This window comes from Lagopus leucura, unplaced genomic scaffold, assembly GCF_019238085.1.
Source record: "Lagopus leucura isolate 7727_CA_CO unplaced genomic scaffold, USGS_WTPT01 Super-Scaffold_100021, whole genome shotgun sequence".
Classification (NCBI taxonomy): Eukaryota; Metazoa; Chordata; class Aves; order Galliformes; family Phasianidae; genus Lagopus; species Lagopus leucura.
In genome coordinates this window covers 8,573,501-8,593,203 of record NW_024962274.1, presented here as the reverse complement: position 1 = coordinate 8,593,203, position 19,703 = coordinate 8,573,501, and positions in this window count along the sequence as shown.

Sequence of the window (19,703 nt, the reverse complement as noted above, 5' to 3'; positions counted from 1 at the left end):
TGGAATTTCTAATGCTCCACAATGCCCTTTTAAGAATAAAACTGTAGTTTAGTTGGCCTATCCCAGTTGTAACCTGATGACTTTGTATTTGATGACTGTTTCCTCTACTACTACTTTCTTTGTTAAAACTCTTCCTTATTAAATTTCCATTTATGCTGTGGAAGGAACATAATAAAAAATACAGTATTCGCAATGTGGGTGAGTTGCTGTAGCAACATTATTTTTAGAATTCCCTGTATTGTGTGCTTGATCTTTCAACTTTTTCTATCTGATCCACTAAGAATATACATTGTGTGATTATTTTGTATTGTGTCTTTAAATATAAATATTTGATGATGAGCCTTAAAGCATCATGTCTTCAAACAAAAGGGGAGCTAGAATGAACCTTTATGTTTTGCCACACTCAGATAGTATGACCTTATCTTTCCAAGAAAGCTTTTAAGTTCAAGGAAGGATTGTATTTTGTTACGTAGTCCTGTGATTAATAAAATGGGGGTTCCAATACATCGTATAATTTCATGGGATACATCTCTAAAACTCAACTAAGTGTTTGGGTGTTTGCACTCCACGTTCGTCCTGCAGCCAAAAGGTGTGACAGCAGGTTACAGGGACATACCTGAGCTAATTTCAAACTGATTGCTATGTATGTAGTAAGCAGTAGTGCTTTACTAGTGGTAAAAGCTAAGCTGCACAAATAACAATGGTGTTGTTGTAATTTTAACTTGGTGATTTATAGTTATGTCTTTTGCTGAAGGACAGTATTTAGGATCTTGAGAACCTAAGATTTATGAGATCTATGTGTGTGATAGAAAAGACATTTAAGGACTTGCAGTAAGATCCTGGTGGGATTTGAGGCATCTTGGGAGAAAATGAAACATCCATCAGTGTTTTGTTTTAAATACTTGTGAAAATCAGGAGTTTTCTTTCAACTTGCATTTTCTTGAATCAATTAAGGATGTCCAACAGCTTACTTTATTAGACTACGTGAAAGCTAGTTCAGGTTTACCGATTCCTTTGCTCTTGATTCATGACTGTCTGAGAGTACTTTGTCTATTGATAGAGCCAGATATGTGGAGGTATTATTTATGTTCTCCTTTAAGTGCATATATAAGACAAGCTGATAAGGGACAGGCAGGCACTTGTGTTCAAATGCATTCCACATATATTCAGTAATCTCATTTATACCAATAATGCCTTTTATGGAAAAATTGCAGAGGGGGAGAATTTTATCTATTAAAAGAAAGAAGTTTTCCTTGGATTTATTTTAATTGTTATTATTTTTTATATATATATATATATATATATATAAAAATATTTGATCTCCAAAACGAGGAACAGATGCATGCTACGTTAAAATGGAGCAGAGATGTACATTACATTCCTTATGTCTTTTTAATGATGCAATTGTGAATTATATTCTTGTTGCATTTGTAATTAGAGGGCGGAACAGATGGTAAAGAGTTGTTCTAAAGCAACGTGTCAATTAAAATTATCCATTTTGCTAAACTGATTGTTTGCTATAAGAGGATATTTCAATATTGGAAAAACACTCAGCATGCTGATATGTACTTGATTATTACAGCTCATTTGATATAAGCACACATAAAGTGTATATACCCATACATACATATATACCCATATTAATTACATGATTTATATGCCTTTAAACATCAGCTACTGTATTTGTGAAGGAAAATGAAACCTTATAAAAGAAAACAAAAACAACGAAAAGACTTGAATAAGATTGTATGTGTTTGGAGATAAGACTTGCTGTTGTATTGTTTCCTTATTCTCAATATAAGCTGGAGCTAAATTGCAGAGGGTGATTTATTGAATGAAATGTTATGCTATAGGACATGGCACAGGCAACTGCAGCATTGTTTTTATTACTCTGCAGAAGCCTTCTTTATTTTTAATCCCTGTATTTTACCTATCATCTCTTCTTTATAGATTTATAGTAATTCAAGAGCTGGTGATACTTTATTTTTTTAATTTGGTTTTTTTTTTCATGCCAATTGTAACTACTTCATCCTGTTTTCCAATATACAACATGCACTGAAGTAACGTTATCCATTAGCTCTGTGTGTTATCCATTAATTCTGGAAATCTTAGATATCGTAAGGTTCTTTCCCAGTATCCAAAAAGTCTGGGTTGTAGGGAGTTAGGAATGTATGAAAGAAACTGGAGGAGTCGATCCTAATTTTTTAAATTGTTTTAAATACTACTATTCTACATGTTTAAAACAAAACTATTCTAATAGCTTTGAATCGACGTAAAATGGGTCTCGTGAAGCATTCCCATATTTAGATTCAGAATGTGTTCAAAAGGTGGCATATCTCTGACCTCTTTATGTGCGAAACATCTGACACCCTGATTGCTTCCTTTGCCAGAAGGTCTGTACATCACTGTGGGTATAAAGGAAGCACCTTAGGGCGTTTCATTCTGAACACTGAACTACAGTCCATTTCTAGTGAAGAGTGTGATGTAATTTGGAGAAGAGGCTGTTTGTGTGTAGAGTGCTGCATGTTAAGATCATTGTGGCTCCACATGGAGGAAGAACAGCCACAGTGAGCACTAGGCCCACTCAGAAGGAGTGAACTCAGTCACTTCGTGGCATTTTTTAAAAACTAGAGTTGACAGATAAATGACTAAATATATTTCTTTAGTGATCCAACATTTGTACTTAATGAGGCAAATTGTCATTGACTCTGCTTGTTGTCTATAAATCTTGACTGACTCAGTCTTTGTAATGTCACCCTGGTCAAAGGCATCAGTAAATTGCACATAATACTTAGTAATTGTCCTTAGCTGATAACAAATTGTAATTTCATTTGTTCAATAGCGTTTGTCCAAAATAGTGTTTCCTGAATGGGTTGTTACTTTTACTTTCTTAAAATGGATAATGTAACCTCTGTGAATAGTTTATCTACTTCAGTTTCTTGTATTATTGAAGATACAAATGCAATGTAGCTAAAGGAATATCTGGTGAAAGTAAAGCAGTGGCATTCATTATTTGCACATATATAACTAGGGCTAAGACTTCTAGCGAAGTCTTGTGTCTTTCCTTAATAGAAAATGAAGTCTAGCATTAATGTTCCGCCTTTGCTATTGTGATGGGGAAACTTTCCTGGGGAACTGAGAAGTGGTGGCTCACATCAGCACAGTCCCTTTCAAGAAGCAAATTAGACACTTTTCTGTAATATTGGAATCCTCAAAATATGGTTTTCTTGGTAAATAATAAGCAATGTTTGCTATAACAAAGTTAGCTGCATTAGGTCTGACTCTTGGCTTTATCTCAGTTACTGTACAATTATGCTTTCTTTACTCGTGAATCACATCTTCTAATCTTCCCTATTTGTAGAAAAGCCAGAAATGAAAAACCAATAAATCTCCTGGCACTGCCTTCTGGCTCTGGGGATATATATGGAAACATGCATGTGTTGTGCATCATTCATTATGTCCTTAACAAAATCATACTTAATTTCTGAATGTTGGAGTATTTTTTATTTTTTTAAAAAAAAAAAAAAAAAAAAAGCATATTGCCTGTCAGGCACTAAGTTGATTGTTTGCATTTCTCTTTTCCTCAGACCGTGTCTCTCATTCTCATACACAAATACTTCCAATCTCCTCTGCCAAATACAACTGTTGTGAAGCAGGCTTTAGGCTTCTTCTCGTTACACATAATCCTAACATGCCCTCCGACACACTGCCAGGAGGACAATTTTTATTATCAAGTTGCGCAGAAAAAAAAAGAAATCATCTTGTAAGGTCTGCTTGTAGCTACTTCTGACTGAGGCCTTTACTTTGCACCCAGAATGTTCTCGCTGGCTATGTGCTTAAATGCTTTGCTGTAATGCACATATCTCCTGGTTTTAGAACTGTGCCTCAATGCATCATTTTCCAGCCCAGCAGGAAAAATGTCAGTCCAACCCCAAAGAAAAGAAATCAAAGCTAAATATGTAACAAGTCATACTTTCTGGTTGAAGGACCTTGAAGCATTGAAAATATATATCAAAAGAGAATTCTTTGTTGATTATATTCAACTCATTTTGCTGGACAAGCAAACCAGGCATCAAGCATCTGATCAAATTCTAGCTGTTCATTCAACATTTGGGACGAAACATATAATCAGTGCACAACCTGCAGTGAGAAGGAAACATGAAACTAATGTTCAAGAAAACCCACTTTAATAGAGAGACCCATTCAGCCAGAAGAAATTTCCATTACTTTCTCCTTAAATGTATGTTTCACATCTGTAAATTTATCTGTGCTGATTCAGAGTCACCATCTCAGTCTCTGTTCACATTCTAATTTGATTCATGTGTGTGAGCTACACTGGGGGGTATGAAGGCTTACAGATTAACTGAGCCTGAGGAATATTTCTGTATTTCCACCCCTAATTTAATGTATTTTATCTGGTTAATCCTAGACTACAAAAATTAGAAGTGCTCAGGTAGGAATCTATAAGAGGTGGTGAAATAAGATAAATCACACTTTCTTATTCTCTTGCTCCTCCCCTCCTCCTTCCCCTCCCCCTTGGGAAGGACTTCCAGTTTCTAAACTTATTTTGTTGAGCAAAGTATTGTACTGGAAACTAGTATGTCTCTATTGTTTCTTTATTGAACGTGTATTAAGTGTTGTAAAAATATTTTGATAAATAATATTTTTGAACTTCCTTCAAAACTTGAGTAAGTTGCTGCAGTTTGACAATTCAGAGCATTAGGCCAGGAAAAAAATAAAGAGGAGGAAAGAGTGGATTAGAGAGCAAATGTTACATAGAAAACAAAGAATGCATGAAACAACTAGAACCAAGATTAGGGTGTGTGGATAGAAATGGATTTGATGTTTGCATGTGTCATCCCAATTTACAGTTGTTAAATCTGTTTCTCTGCCTAGCTACTAAGTAAAAATTTCACTATGGAACTCAGAACTTATTAGTTCGCCCTTGAATTTTAGGCTCTCTATAGTCACTGGATTAATTATGTCCAAATTTGAAAAATTAAGTTTAGATTTAGATATTCTATGTACCTAAGAAAACATCCAAGCTGGTAATTTAGATATACTCCTTTACTTTTGTATGTCTCTTTATTTTATTTTATTATTATTAGAACATATATTTCCTTTCCAAAAGCACTGCCAAAATCATATAGTTTAAATCTAAAGTGGGAGACAGGAGATCTGTATTCACTCTTCTTTGGGGAGATAAGATAAAGCAAGAAGTTCTTGGGCCCTACAACAACCCTTCAGTCATACTTCTGACAGTATAAAGGATTAACGGAATGTGTTGAATAATGTAACCAGTTTTATGGTGTATTCTTCCAGTTGTTGATCTTGCATCCTCAAAATATGTACAGGGATCTAAATAGTCCTTGTCTTCGGAAATATTGGGCTTACATTATTGAAAAGGATGCCCAGTTTTAGGTATTGTAAATGATGATTGAAACTGAGATGTGTCAGAAGGTTTAATAAAGTGTACATTCTACAACTTTTCTTTTTATGTGCTACATAAATGAGGAAAATTTTAATGGAGGAGAATAGAGTTGAAAACTTTCTTTTTCTATGTGCTTGCCATTGGTCTTAAGAAAGGACTATGGTGGTGGTGGTCTTGAAATAATTATAGAAAATCAGTTTTTTCTTGACTAGTTCACTGTTTTCTTCAATGCTGTTTCTGTTCTGAAGTGGCATAAAAATTTGAATCCTGCTTAACTGAGTCTTTTGGTTATAAACATGTCACTTTCTTCAAAAGCTGCCACACTTCAGCTGCTCTGTGGAAACTATCCCCTATGTGGGTCCTTGCAGCAAACACAAGATAATTTGACTCAGACGTGCTGGAAAATGAGTGACATGACTGCAATTTTCTTGGAAATGGAAAGTAGACAGGCAGATCACTCATCATAACTCTGAGCCTATGTGCAGTCATGTACTAAGTCATAAAAGATTAGTCATGTATCGTCATCCTAAAGTGTATTTTCCTGAAGTTTTCTGCTAATTTTGTCCATCTAAAGAAAGGCTAGGAGGCCCTATGCTGAATGCTTTCTCTGTGCAGTTGAAAAGCAGAGAGAGTACATGGTTTTTGTTGTTTTTGTGTGTTTGTGTGGTATTTATTTATTGACGTTTCTTTTTATATATATAGCATTATATAGTGGCTTTCAGACACACCACATTTTGTGAATAATCCAAATGTTAGTAGATTATCCCTTGCTAACCGGCTAAGTAACAAACAAGAAAATGTGAATTCCTGTTAGGCTATGTACTGAAATATACAATAAAAATACACTGTTCTTTAGAGCATAGAGCATTGGAGAAGATACTTGGACAAAGTTGCAGCTTATCCTGAAAATTTTGCCCTAGTTTTTTCAGATATTACCTGCATTGTGATCTGTCATATAGTCTCAGTGACGTAATAGAAAATGTTGCCAACTTTTCTCACTTTCTTTGGTTTCAGTAACTCTAACAGAGTGCAAGTATTAAAGCTTCCAGCTTTTGGCCAGCATAACTCGCATCATGTGTTGCTGCTTCTTTTGTTGGGGGCTCCAGAACTGGATGCAGTACTCAAGTGGGGTCTCATGAGAGCGGAGTAGAGGGGCAGAATCACTTCCATTGACCTGCTGGTCATTCTTCTCTTGATGCAACCCAGGATACAGTTGGCCTTCTGGGCTGCAAGTGTGCATTGCTGCCTCATGTTGAGTCTTTCATTGACTGACACACCCAAAATCCTTCTCCTCCTCAAGCCACTCTCTGCCCAACCTGTATCTGTGCCTGAGATTCCCAACCCAGATGCAGAACTTTGCACTTGCTTTGATGAGATCAACACCTTACAATAATTTGATTTTAGTTATTAAACTACCTTGTAAAAAATGCTGTTAGACAACGTTTCTTTGTGAAAACTACCAACTCTTCAGTTACCTGCACTCTGAAATTTTTGAAATAAATGAATGTGGTAGTTTTATGAATTTTCTTGTTGGTATTTTGCATCGTAACATCATTCAGTCCACTGGAAGTTAAAGAGTTAAAGCTGCAGCTCTGGTTTTGGAAGAACAGTGAAATACAGATCTTAGAAGACTTCATTATTCTGTTTCTGTTTTCTGGTTGTTGGGAAAGATAAAATTGACTGGGAGTCACGAGACCATCTTTCTTTTGCCTGCCTTGACTCTGTGTGCTTGGTGCATTAGAGTATGGTCTTTCATTTCTGAATGCTGTCATTTGTGTGATTTATTAGCTTCAATTCCAATTATATTGTATTATATTGTGTTATCTTGCATTCTGCTATCATATTTAGCAAATTAGTTTTCTCCCTTAGCTCATTGCTGCTGTTTTGTTTTAAGGCCAATCTCCCCATCTTTCCCCTATTCCTCTTCCCCTTTCCTGGGGTGCCTCTGCCCCATCAGATGCAGAACTGAGCTGAGCTGGGTCAGAACTGTGACAATGGGAGAAGGGGGGAAGTACGTAATAATCACAGGAGGTGGGCTAAAATTAAACACATTAAAATAATCAAAACTTTGTGTATTTTTTCAAACAATTTCAGTTCCTGACTTCTCTTTTTTTTTGCTCTCAAGTATTAATGTATTTCCATTATTGTTTGTTATGGAGCCTTAGTCCAATCTTTTGATCCAATCCTGCCATGTTTTACCTTTTTGTCTTCTGTGCAATGAATAATGGTGTCTATAGAACAATGGAAGATGAGAGTTTCACTCTGTCTTGAACTCATGCAGTTATTCTACAAAGGAACCAAGGGAGTGTTAGGTTTTTTTAATATTGTGTTTACAGAACATCATGCTTTTAAAGACCTAATCTGTTCACCTCTTTTTTAGGAATGGTTATTACCTACCCTGTTTTTTCAAGAGGATTTATGAAGTTTAAACTTAATTGACTATTTAAAATGAATTGTTCATTCCCTTATTTAGGATCCAAGTTAAGTATATCTTATTTTTATGAGCCACTAAGCATGGAGATCTCTTATCTGTTTAAATGCGTTGATGTAAGATGAGTTTGTTAGTGTTGGCTCAAGAGATTTTGCAAGCAGTGGAACTTGATGTGACCTGCTGAACTAGGGACATTGATTTGAATTTAGGAAGCCTAATATTTAATCCTATTTCTGACATAGTTGGTCTGTGCTTTAGTGTCTGTTTCCAAGTGCATTAACGTGAATAATTATATTTACTTGATGATATACTGAACTTGATGTAAGTGCTAAGAGCAAGAAAGCAGAAAGCTTAAAAGAGGGAGGGTTAGAACAAGGAAGTTACTGACTCCTCGTTAATTTACATCCGTGGTGCTTCCTGTTACAGTGCGTACATGCTGACACCTAGGATGGGATTGAATGGCTAAAATGAAAACATCTTAACAAAGATAAATGTATCTATTTCCTGTTGAAAAGCTAATTCTAGCAGCATGGTATAATATAATGATTAGGAGTTTTTGTGGTTTTTTTTTTCTTTTTCTTTTTTTTTTCCCCTAATATATAGTATAGTAAATATGCGATTCTTTTGAATGCTCTTCTGTAGGTTATGATTACATTTATGGAAATTAATGTTCCTTTCCATAAGAACTATGTAAGCAATTAATCTTTGGATTGCTTTTGAAAAACTATTACATATCCAAGTTTCTGAAGATCTTTAATATGTACGTAGTTCCTGAAAGGTCAGATGATATTCCTTCCCTTGTTCTATAGAAAATATGTAATTCCTTGTTCAGATCAAACTTTTCTAGAAAGGTGTGGTGTAGAAACAGTTGTGTGTCACATGAATGGTGTTAATCTCAATTATTCCAAGTTGGCATGTGAGCTAAGCCATTAGAAATCACAAAGGTAACTTAAAACTATTGAACCTAAACAATTATTTAACTTTTTCTTGGTAAATCAGCTGGGCTGAAATAAAAGCTGAAGCTCTTATTAGATTATCTGACACAGGGAAACATCAGATACCATGGCACTCATGGCTAAGTTCTGAGAGTTGGTATGTTTCTGTGGAGGTAAGCTGAGAAAGAGAACAGAAGTCACCTGATGTGACCTGCTGAACTAGGTGCCTGCAGCATCAATAGCAGCAGGTCTGGATAATACTTTTCCTCCCTTTTTTCCTTGAAATGACATTATCTTTTAGAGACAGGAATCCTCTGTGTGAAATCACGTAGTGTGTGCTTAGACACACGTAACCATTGAGGGTCCCTGTGTAGAAACAAATGGTTTAGTAATATTGCAGTTATTTTGCAGAACATTTTTTACTTTGCTTGGCAAAGTCTCCAAGTAATGTAATTGCAATTATAGAGACTTGAGAATGAAGAACATGACTGTTAATATTTTCCCAAAGTTCTGAAAGAATTTCTGAAATAGCTCTTGAGAGTGTTACGATGTAAAGAGGTTTATATTAAAAGTGTGTGACATAGTGCAGTGTTCTTTCATTGATCCAAAGAAGATTTTTGACCTTTATTCTGAGAAGATGCATGGGTGGCAATGTGCTGAGTACTGTATTTGAAGCACACAGTGGGTAAAAAAAAAACAATAGTACTACTTTGACAGGTTCAGGTATCATCTGCAGTGTACTGGGAATCAAGGTCTTTTCATCCGCACATCTTTCTACCCTTTCTTATATTTTAGTATAATCAGTGCTGTCAGATATTCCCAGAAAATTTAATATTCTTGTTGTACTTTGGCTTGTGACATTATCACAACAACACTATGTAGCAATTGCCTCTTGCTACTACAGAATGTAGAAAGTTAGCATTTAGTGCACAGTTGACACTGTCTATGTTCTATTTTGGTGGATGTGTAACTTTTAATTTATAAAATTGCTTTCATATAATATATGTATGGGCATGGCAAACTGTGAGTAGCTGAAAAATCTTATTAACTACTCCATGCTCAATGAGGCACATTGAAAAGATTCCGAAAGCTAAAGAAAAATAAGGATTATTAAATTTTTTATGAAGAATATTTTAATTGGAAAAGCTATCACACGCGACTAAATCAATGAGTCTATATATAACTTGCAAGAACACTCAGCACTGCTTTTCTTAATAAAAATGTTTTCTTGAATGGTGAATGTTAGACAGTAATACACTGAATGGGAGCAGATGGCAGGAAGCTGGGCCTCTTGGTGAATTAAATTTAGGAAATTTAGTAAACCAGAAATCTCTGCATGGCTAAAGACACAGTGAACTGACACTGGTAGCCTGCCTGCCTTTCAAACACTACATGCAACAGCATATTTTGAAGGGAAAATTGGCCAAATGACATTGAATAAGGCAAAATGGTGCTTTCTAATGGCCCAGAATTTCTATTTCTTTGTAACCTTAAGTGAAAAACCCTGAATAGGAAACACGGATAAAAGCATGATATACTTGAATATTTTCTTACAAACACTGCAGTTAGTGAACTTGACCTATTTTAAGCTATATTTTTAAACTATTTCAATTTTTCAGCAATAATATCGAATCCTAAGCTATTTGGTCCCTAGATTTCAGGTCTTCAGGAGAATCATGGGACCTTATTTCCTAATGCCTATGACAGTGTTTGATCATTCCTACCTTAATCCAAAGTCTGAAATTGTTGCTCTCAACCATTTCTCTCTCAGAGGTTTGGTGACCTAGTAAGAGATCATCACTATTAAACTTCTTAGAACAAAAGTAGCAGTGATACAAAACTATTAAGGAAATCATTGAGAAATTCTAAATAATCAGGAAGAGAAAAGAGAAAAGAGAAAACCATCTGCAATTGCATATAACAGACCAATATTTTCCTGACTTTTAGGTCAAGGTACAGAATGTTGGAATGTCAATTAGGTGTTCTGTATGCTTTCACGTAAAGTTATTACACCTTGGTAAATAAGGATTTGATTGAGAACTTCCTTGACATGACCTTTGTGATATACCCACACTAATGAATCTCTGTTGTTTAGTGCTGTGTGTTTCCCTTTCAAAGCTTTTATTCTCTCTCACATCCTCAGCATATTAAAGTTACATCTTTACTTAACCTAGATTAGCTGGGGAAGGGGCAAAGCCAGAGCTTTGTTGTTTTTTTTTTAAATCAGTCACCAGAGGCTATTTACTGCATAGCTGGCACATGCTGCATGTTTTCCTGTGCTGGCAATTAATAAATTAGTTATCAGTGACTGAGGCAGACAGTAAAATATATTTCATAAATAACAGGTTATGCATTTCCAAAGAAAATAATAGATGAGATTTTCCTGATATCACAGCTACAGAAATGTATTTCACCTAATTTAATCAACTTGATTTTTTGAGAAACCATGTGACTTTCTTAGTGGGAATTTAAAAAAGAAAGGATGGTTCAGTAGCCAACATACTAATACATCAGTTGGGAATAGGAATGACTTTATTGTACCATATTCCATCTAGATTTGCTGTGGGTTAAAGCAGTTCTTTAAAGACTTTGAGGTAGAGCTACTATAAAATACATGTCTCTGTGATAGAAAAAGTTATTCCTAGAAATGCATGGAGATCCTCTTGTGTTGCTGGCAATGGTAACTTTGAAACATTTCAGGGATCTGCAGAGCTTTTCCAAGGCAGTGGGTAATGAGGTTACAGTAGGTGGTCCTGCAGGAGCTGGAAGAAACTTGTCCTTCAGCTCAGGGAAGAAGGAGCCTATGGGTAGGCAGAGAAGATGGTTTCTTGAAGCACAGAAGAGCAGTGGAAGAAAACTGTAGTCATTTTATATAAATTCCAGGGGACAGAATCTATGGAATACCATGGATGCTGGTGGAAAAGAGGTTCCTAGGAAGAGGGAAGTCTACTACTGTGTGTAAGAACGTGCTTTCTGCGAGTGTTCCAGGCCACAGGAAGGCATTACTGGAAGAAAAAGGCCTGATGAAGAGCTTCATAAGTGAGGAAGATAAACCGAATTAATCTCTCAAGTTTCTTCTTTGTGAGATCAAGGTATCAATCTTTTCTTATGCATTATATCAAGCAATCATTTTTTCTAGACATTTTGTTTCTGTGACTTTTTGTTCTGCATGTTATATTACCATTTTAGAAGCTATTTCCAAAGCTTGATATTAATGAAGATAGAGTAGGGAAAAGAGGCTTATTGGAGCATACAAGATCTCGATGTTTGTCACAGCATTCGGAAGTTTGATAGAGTCTGTGAGGTGTTCTCACATTTAAGAGTAGAGGGTAAAGTTCTAATGAAAAACTGGGCTATATAGCTTAAATCATCTGAAGATGTTGTTGCTTATTATTGTTCCTGAAGAAATTCACAATTTTCTGTATTTCGTGGTCTTAAATTTTTGGCTGCTTCCTAAGCCATTATATAGCTGCATAGCTTGTTAAAAATGTTCCCAAGAACTGTTTAGTAGTGAAGAGACTCTGAGAAAAGCACATAGATGGCCTCTTCTGGGCTTTACAGGAGCAGTCAAGCTACATCTGGTCCCTTGCCAGCAATTAGTATCTCAAGAGACTAAGAACTGGTACGTGATTTTAACTGAAGCTTTTACCATCTTGTGTAGAAAGATATCCTATCAGTTTCTTTGTGCTTAGTACTTAAATTGTCCATATTTTCTCCAGGCTCTTGTTCCTGAATCCAGCTCACCAGGGTCTCATCCTTAAACGTTCAGTTTGAGTCACTGAGTGAACATGAGTGTAAAATACTTAGGAAGCCCCAGCCTTATCTTCATAGAACTGTTTTTTTTTTTTCTTTTTTCTTTTTGCTTATGCTTACAGAGAGTTTGTTACTGACTTCTTCAAAAAGCCTTATAAAGAGCTATCTACAGGGAACTGTTTGGCTTCTGGAGTGGCCCTTAGTAGCAGAATACACACCTTCAGCATTGATGCCAAGGTGAAAGTAGTCACTCATAGCTGGGAGAACTATGAGAGCTAGAGGGGTCTTCTTAGAGGTATTCAGAAGCTGTAGTGGCCTAAGCCTGTCATGAGAATGGTGTGGAATAAACAGGCCATTTTGGATACTAGCTGCTGTCAAATTCTTAACATATGCCACAGAACAAGCTAATGTGATTGCTGAAGTGGGATCATAGCATTTTTAATTTCTTTTACAAATGCCATGTATGGCTCATCTATTAATTCTAATGGCATTTCTTAGCTCAGTTAAATGCTATGGGCCCTAGCAAAGTGAACCAAGTAACTGTTTCATTAACAAAATAGCATGTAGCTGGACTCTCGATAGCAGGATTATATTCATGTTGTTTAATATTGGTATAGGTAGCATTTATTGTATTGGACTAAACTGTAGAGTTTCACATGGTGTTTGTAGTTATTCCATCAGTTATCGCTATAACTGAGATTGTATCTAACAATTATATTGTCTGCTCAGATAGGTATGAATACGGGGATAAGAAATGTCTTTGACTATAGCGTCCAACAGCCCATCTATTATTTCTCTGGGGAACATCAATAAAAATAATTTGCCACTCCAAAGGTCTTGAAAATGAGCATATGCTAACACACTCTGATCTCTTTGGAGACTTTGTAAACAATCATGATTTGTTTTCTGTCTCCAATTTCACCAATGCAAGTTGTATTTATGTTCTGTTTTCTATTTTGAGTCAATTGAATTAAAACTCACTTTATTTCATAATTACAAACATTCATTTTGACTAACTGACAAATCTTGCTGGAATTTTATTCCCAGAGCTATCACTCACCAAAACTTACAGCAGCAAATGATTTTGATGCTGCCTAGTTTCTTTGAATTTTCCTCTTTGGAGTTACATAACAACTATGAATTTACATTCACTCGTCTCCCTGTGTTCCTGTGTGATTTCCTTATTGATTATTTTTATAATTCTTTTCCACTGGAATAGAATTAAGTATAGATAAAAAACACACCGGGAAGCTGGAGAAACATCTTTTGCTTATTACTAGATACTACAGAAACCTTCTCTCATATAAAATGACCTTCACAGTAGATGGCAGGAGTCTTTTAAGGTTTCTACTAAAGCTCACCTTAAAATAAGAGTTGTGTGATAAGGGACAGAATCTCATACCCTCTGGAGTGGAATTAATTTCAAGTGTTGTAGATAGAAACAAGATAATTTTCACAATAAGTAGCTACATAGCCAAGCTGTCACAGGCCGGGTCACGGTCTCTAATTTGGTTCCATTGACTAGTTAAGTGTGTGCAAGAAGATCAAAGGTATTATGTAAGAAGACTCTCGCTCTCAGACTGTGAGGAAAATAATAATGAAGAGAAAATGGTAAGATTATTCTTTGTACCAGCCGTTGGAGGTGATCATATTTCTGCCCTTTCTAACATGTTGAACAACTACGTGCCATGTGGTAAAAGCAAATGCTCCATTTCTGAGACAACAGCTCCTGAATGTCCTCCATCCTTTGCTTTCTCATTTCTATCAAGAATAACATCAGCTTGAATGGACATTGTCAGGTGCTGCTGTTTACAGGCCTGCCTCTCCTTTTTTGTCCTGATAGGTGCTTCAAATTTCCCAGACTCTTCTGATCACTTTGAAAAGCTCAAGAGAAAAAGAGTGTATTTTAATCAGGAAGAGTACAACAGAAACAGCATGAACAGAGGATGTTTGAAAGGAAATATGTTTAGTTAACGTTTTGAAATATTATTTTAATATTCTTACTTTTGTATCCAGAGTACAGATCTGAAATATGCAAGTCTGGCATTTAGGATGCAAAAACAGAGGGATAAGAAGAATATAGAAAGAACTCAGATTTTGGTTTAAAGTAAGGATAAATAAAAATGAAATGTAGAAAGTCAAGGGAATAGGAGGAATTCTGTAGGGACTTATAAGCAAACTCTGTAGCATCTGTTATAATATGAATGCATATTCATTCATTGTCTTTTTAGCTCTTGTGCTTAGCAGTGGAGTCTAAAACAGTTACATGTCAAAGCAATTCTTTTTTATTATGACCTAGGAACCATCTCAAATGGACTTTCTTGAATGAAAGATTCAAAAGCCTATAAAGTGGAAATTAAGTTCAAGACACAGATGAACTTAATAATGATGTATATCTTAAACAGTCCTGATGGTTTAGAACAACACAGGCCACACTGTGCCCTTGTGTGAATGAATTAAGAACTGATCCTTTTCTGAAACTGGATGAATAAAATTCTTGGAAGATGAAGAGCTATATATTCTTAGGATACATTAACTTGGTGGGGAATATTTGTCTTTAATTAATCAACTTCTCTTTTTTCAAGTTTGGTGAGGCAGGTTGCTGTTTTTTGTCTCTTCTGCGTAAAGGATATAAATGACAATCTACAGGCTAACATTATTAAAAGAATACCTTCAGAGTTGTTTACTTACTAGCATGTCATTTCAGCTGCAGAATCTGAAGAGCTCTGGCAAAAGCTATATTCTTGAGAGGTTTTGTAAGACAGGTAGAAATATGTGCTTATCACGTTCAACTACTGAAAAGTATACAAAAGGAAAAACTCCACATTTAATCAACAAAGCAGGTCTGTGTTTCCAAATACTAACTTCTGAGGCTTTTCTTAGCTTCAGTATCTCCTCTTCTCTCAACATAGTGGCTACCTCCTCTGTTTTTCTTGTTGGTTTGCTCTACTTGCTTGTGAATGTTTAATATTGATTAGCTCTGCCCTTCACTCTGGGAAGTCTGCCAAACACCTCATGCTAGCTATTACAGGATTAAATATATTTTGTCTATCTGGAAGAAGATTTTTCAGTCTCTGCTGTTCTCTGGCATCCAGCTTACAAGGGTTGCTTTAAAATTCCTTGCCTGGGGCCAAATCACTCCTGCTAACAACAAAACCTACAAGAAGGCCACCAGCAGGGCAGGAATTTTCATGTGGCTTAGAGGGCTGAATGTTTTAAACATCATCTTCTCAAGAAACAGACAGTTGAACTGTAGGCTGCTAGTCTTACAGTGCCATGGAATAGACAACATCCTATTAAAACTCACTCTAGTTACACTGCTGCCACACCATTTACCTTTCTTGTGCTATGCTGAAAAATGCAACAATTGCTCAGCTTTTCAATTACATTCCTGTATTTTTCCTGGAAAGATGGTACGTAAAGATATGTCATGGTTTTTGCTAGGATAGTTTACTTTCTTCATGGAAACTTTCATATGATGCTGTGTTTTGGATTTGGAATGAAAATAGTGATGATAATACACCCATGTTTTAGTTGTTGCAGAGCAGTGCACACAGAGCCAGGGGATTTTCAGCTGCTTGTGCTACACTACCAGTTAGGGGCTCAGGTTCACAAAGAGCTTGGAGGGGACACAGCCAGCACAAGTGATCCAGACTTGCCAAAGGGATACCCCATGCTGTGTGGCATCATGATCAGCAATTATACTGTGCCAACACTGTGTTTGAACTAGTAAGAAGTCTAGAAAAGAAGGCAGGAGATCACCATGGATGAGCAAGAAGATCATGAGAAAAATTGGACAGAAGAAAGAAATGTGCAGATTGTGAAAAAGGAGACTGGCCACTTGGGAGATATATAGAAATGTTGTCAGAGTATACAGGGACACAAGAAGAAAGGTTAAAGCCTGTTTGAAATTGTATCTAGTAAGGGGTGTAACGGACAACAAGGACAACTTCTTCAAATGTATCAGGAGCAAAAGGAAGACTAGCAAAAATGTGAACCTGCTGCTGAATGGGGTAGGGGCCCTGGTGACAAAGGATTCAGAAAAGGCAGAGTCGGAAGCCTTCTTTGCTTTAGTATTCACTTGAGATTAGCTCTCTGCCACTCCAGGCCCAGGACACCAGGGAGGAAGTCCAGAAAAAGGAAGACCATCTCTGGGTGGAAGAGACTTGTGTTAGAAATTATCTGGACAAACTCCCACAAGTCCTTGGGCAGTGATGGAATGCAGAGGTTAAACCACAGTGAGATACCATATTACCATCAGCTCAACTATCCTGCTGTTTCTCAGCGATGCCTCTAAACTAAACTAAAGTCAGTTAGGGCATCTTATGTCTGCTTCAAACCCCTCTAGAGGGCCTCTGATGTTAACTATTCTGGTCTTTTTGGTCTCTTCATGTTGGCTGAAGAAGCATGGCAAGCATATTATTCTATTTCTTTAGTCTGATAAGAGTTTTATATAAAATTCCATTTTCACTGGAGAGTAGCCACGTAACTAGTCTGTTGAAGTTGGATCTGGGTCTTCCAGTTTAGGTCAATAGGTGGAATTACACTGCATTACTACTGTCTGCCGTAAGAGTGCTGGCTCTCAGCCAGTGTCTAGAAGACAACACTGCAGACTAGCTTATGCACTTAGCTGCTGCTTTGGTCCATAAATGTTGAGGTATTTAAAGCATGGACAGTTCTCATTACAATTAAAGGCCTTGATGTGACAATTGTCTGCTATACGTGGTATCTTGTGTCTTAAATGCAATAAGCTCTATTTCTGTATGCTGGAAAAGAGCAGTCAGAAATACTACTTTTATTTATAGCCAGAAGATCATGTGCAGTGGCTTAAAGGCGCCTTTCTATCTTGTAAGTGGCTCATTGAGCACAAGGATTAAAATCCAGACATCAGAGTGTTTTTAAATATTGAGTTGAGCAAATATCTTCAAAGCCTTCCTTTACTTCAGGAATTAATGTAATAGCACCTGCTACTGAAATCATGTTGGAGATTTGGTTGCCACTCCCCCTTGCAGCCAGATAGACCTTAAGGGTACATGATGTTCCAGTCTAATTCTCGTACTGAAGAGCTGCTTAAGAAACAAAAAGCAATACTGAAAGTACTGCTTACATTGTAAATGTTGCATATTTTTATTAATAGAGCTAGTAGAGATGGAAGAGCTTGGCTTCAGTCCTGAAATTGTATAGCTTTTTAGCCGCTTTTGCTTCTGCTTCCCTCTTCTTTGGTCCCTGTAATAGCCATATGGAGCTCAGCATAAGCAAACTGGCTGAAAACATGTTGTAGACAGTTCTGACACAGTCTTGCCGTTCTCAGCTACCACATTACCAAAGAAGACCAGCAACCATATTTGGTTGAGAAGAGTGGTGTGCACAGTCACAAAGAGCTGAATGTAAATGTCCCAATTCCTTTTTTTCTCCCCTCCTGATCACTTAGCTGCAATGTCACATCAGTATCCAAATATTTATGCAACCTTTTATCAGTAAATATTCACTCATTTATTTAATAACTGAGTGATTAGTCATTCCAATTCTTCTCTGATAAGCACATCCTTAATTTACTGAGTATAAGGAGTGCGGCACAATGTTTTGATCAATGCTACAAAAAGTTATTTATAGAGATACGAATTAAATCTAGACTATATGCAGATTCTAGCATATGAATAACTTTCCAGGGGATAAGATAATGTGTGAACTTTGTCTTGACTGCATTAACTGCTCAGTGTTATTTCCTGTGTATATATTCCTCTGTTTCAGTGCGCTATTGTAAATGTTAGGGGGTTTATACTTTTTCATTTCTTTCATCATTGGCAGCTACTAAGGAATAGCAGGAATATTAGAAAGTCACTCACTAGTTTACCTCAAGACGTACATGTATTTAAACATGCCTTCAAATTAGCTCCACAGTGATTTCATCTTCAGAGAAGAAAGACTCTTCCAAAAGTCTCACTTATTTAAACTCTGCTAGTAGTGAGGTCTGCAACTTACATGAGCCTCTGTGCTCTGCTCTGAAAATGAATATTCAGAGATAATAGTTCCATCTTACTAATTTGTGAAATATATATATATACTATGTATACCCTAATTTACATACTCTTCTGTATCTGTAATAAAAAGGATATGATACGAGAATCAGGCAAAAAAATCTCCCTGTTGACAAAGGTCTGCTAAAAGTGGTTGTTGAATTCAGCTGTCTGTAATGGTAAATGATAAAAGAGTACACTGGCAGCTATCTACATTAATGGCTTTTGCTAGGTGCCACTTGGTAGCTGAGAATGTGCTTTCTCTGAGAGGCTGTTGTTCTTCTTAAAAACTCCTGGAGTGCCAGAAAATAAGAGAATATCAGCTGTTGATGTTTTTCTGTGTAGAAAATTTGACTTTGGCTCTTATCTGCATCATTATCTTTACTGGGTACTAGCAGATGCAACCTGGAGTGAATTTTCTCACATTAGGTAAAGAAAAACCTAGAAATGCCATCAGATTATTTTGCATTAAAACAAGCTTAAATGCTATGAAGTCTTGTGAAGCTGACATGTAAGATGGAAGGTTAAGCATTCGTGGAGTTTACTTTCTTGCATATAGGCTAGACATGATGATACAAAGACTATGGTAAATACACTCATCCCACATGTATGACAATTATAGAATTTCTAATTGTTGTAGCTCAACAATTTATTTTTCATCTTAATTTATAAAGTGATTACATTTTGTTTTAGCTTTTTTTTGACACACCTTAGTCTATGAGAGTTATAGTCCATGTATGCATTATTAAGCAATATAGCCCAATGTGAGTGAATCTGTTGAGCAAAACAGTTTGTGCTGAGGAATGGCATCCATATTATTCAATTGTTTTTGCTTCAGACCAATTCTAATTGTTTGAATGCCAGTTTGGAATTGAAGCACGGTAGAGGAACTTTGAGTGCCACCCAAACAGAGTCTAGTTTGTGCTCCTGAAGCCATGACGAAATGAGAAGCAAAGCGCAGCACGTGAGACTGGCTTCAAAACCAAAATCCTGATCCAAACTAAAAAGATAATGTAGACTTCTAGAGGCTCCCTGTCCTTTTTGACTAGTGAATGCCTAAATAAGATCTGACTCAAATGGCAGAAAGATGCAGCATGGGCTTGTCAGAGGATCACTTATTGAACCTGCTCAACTTT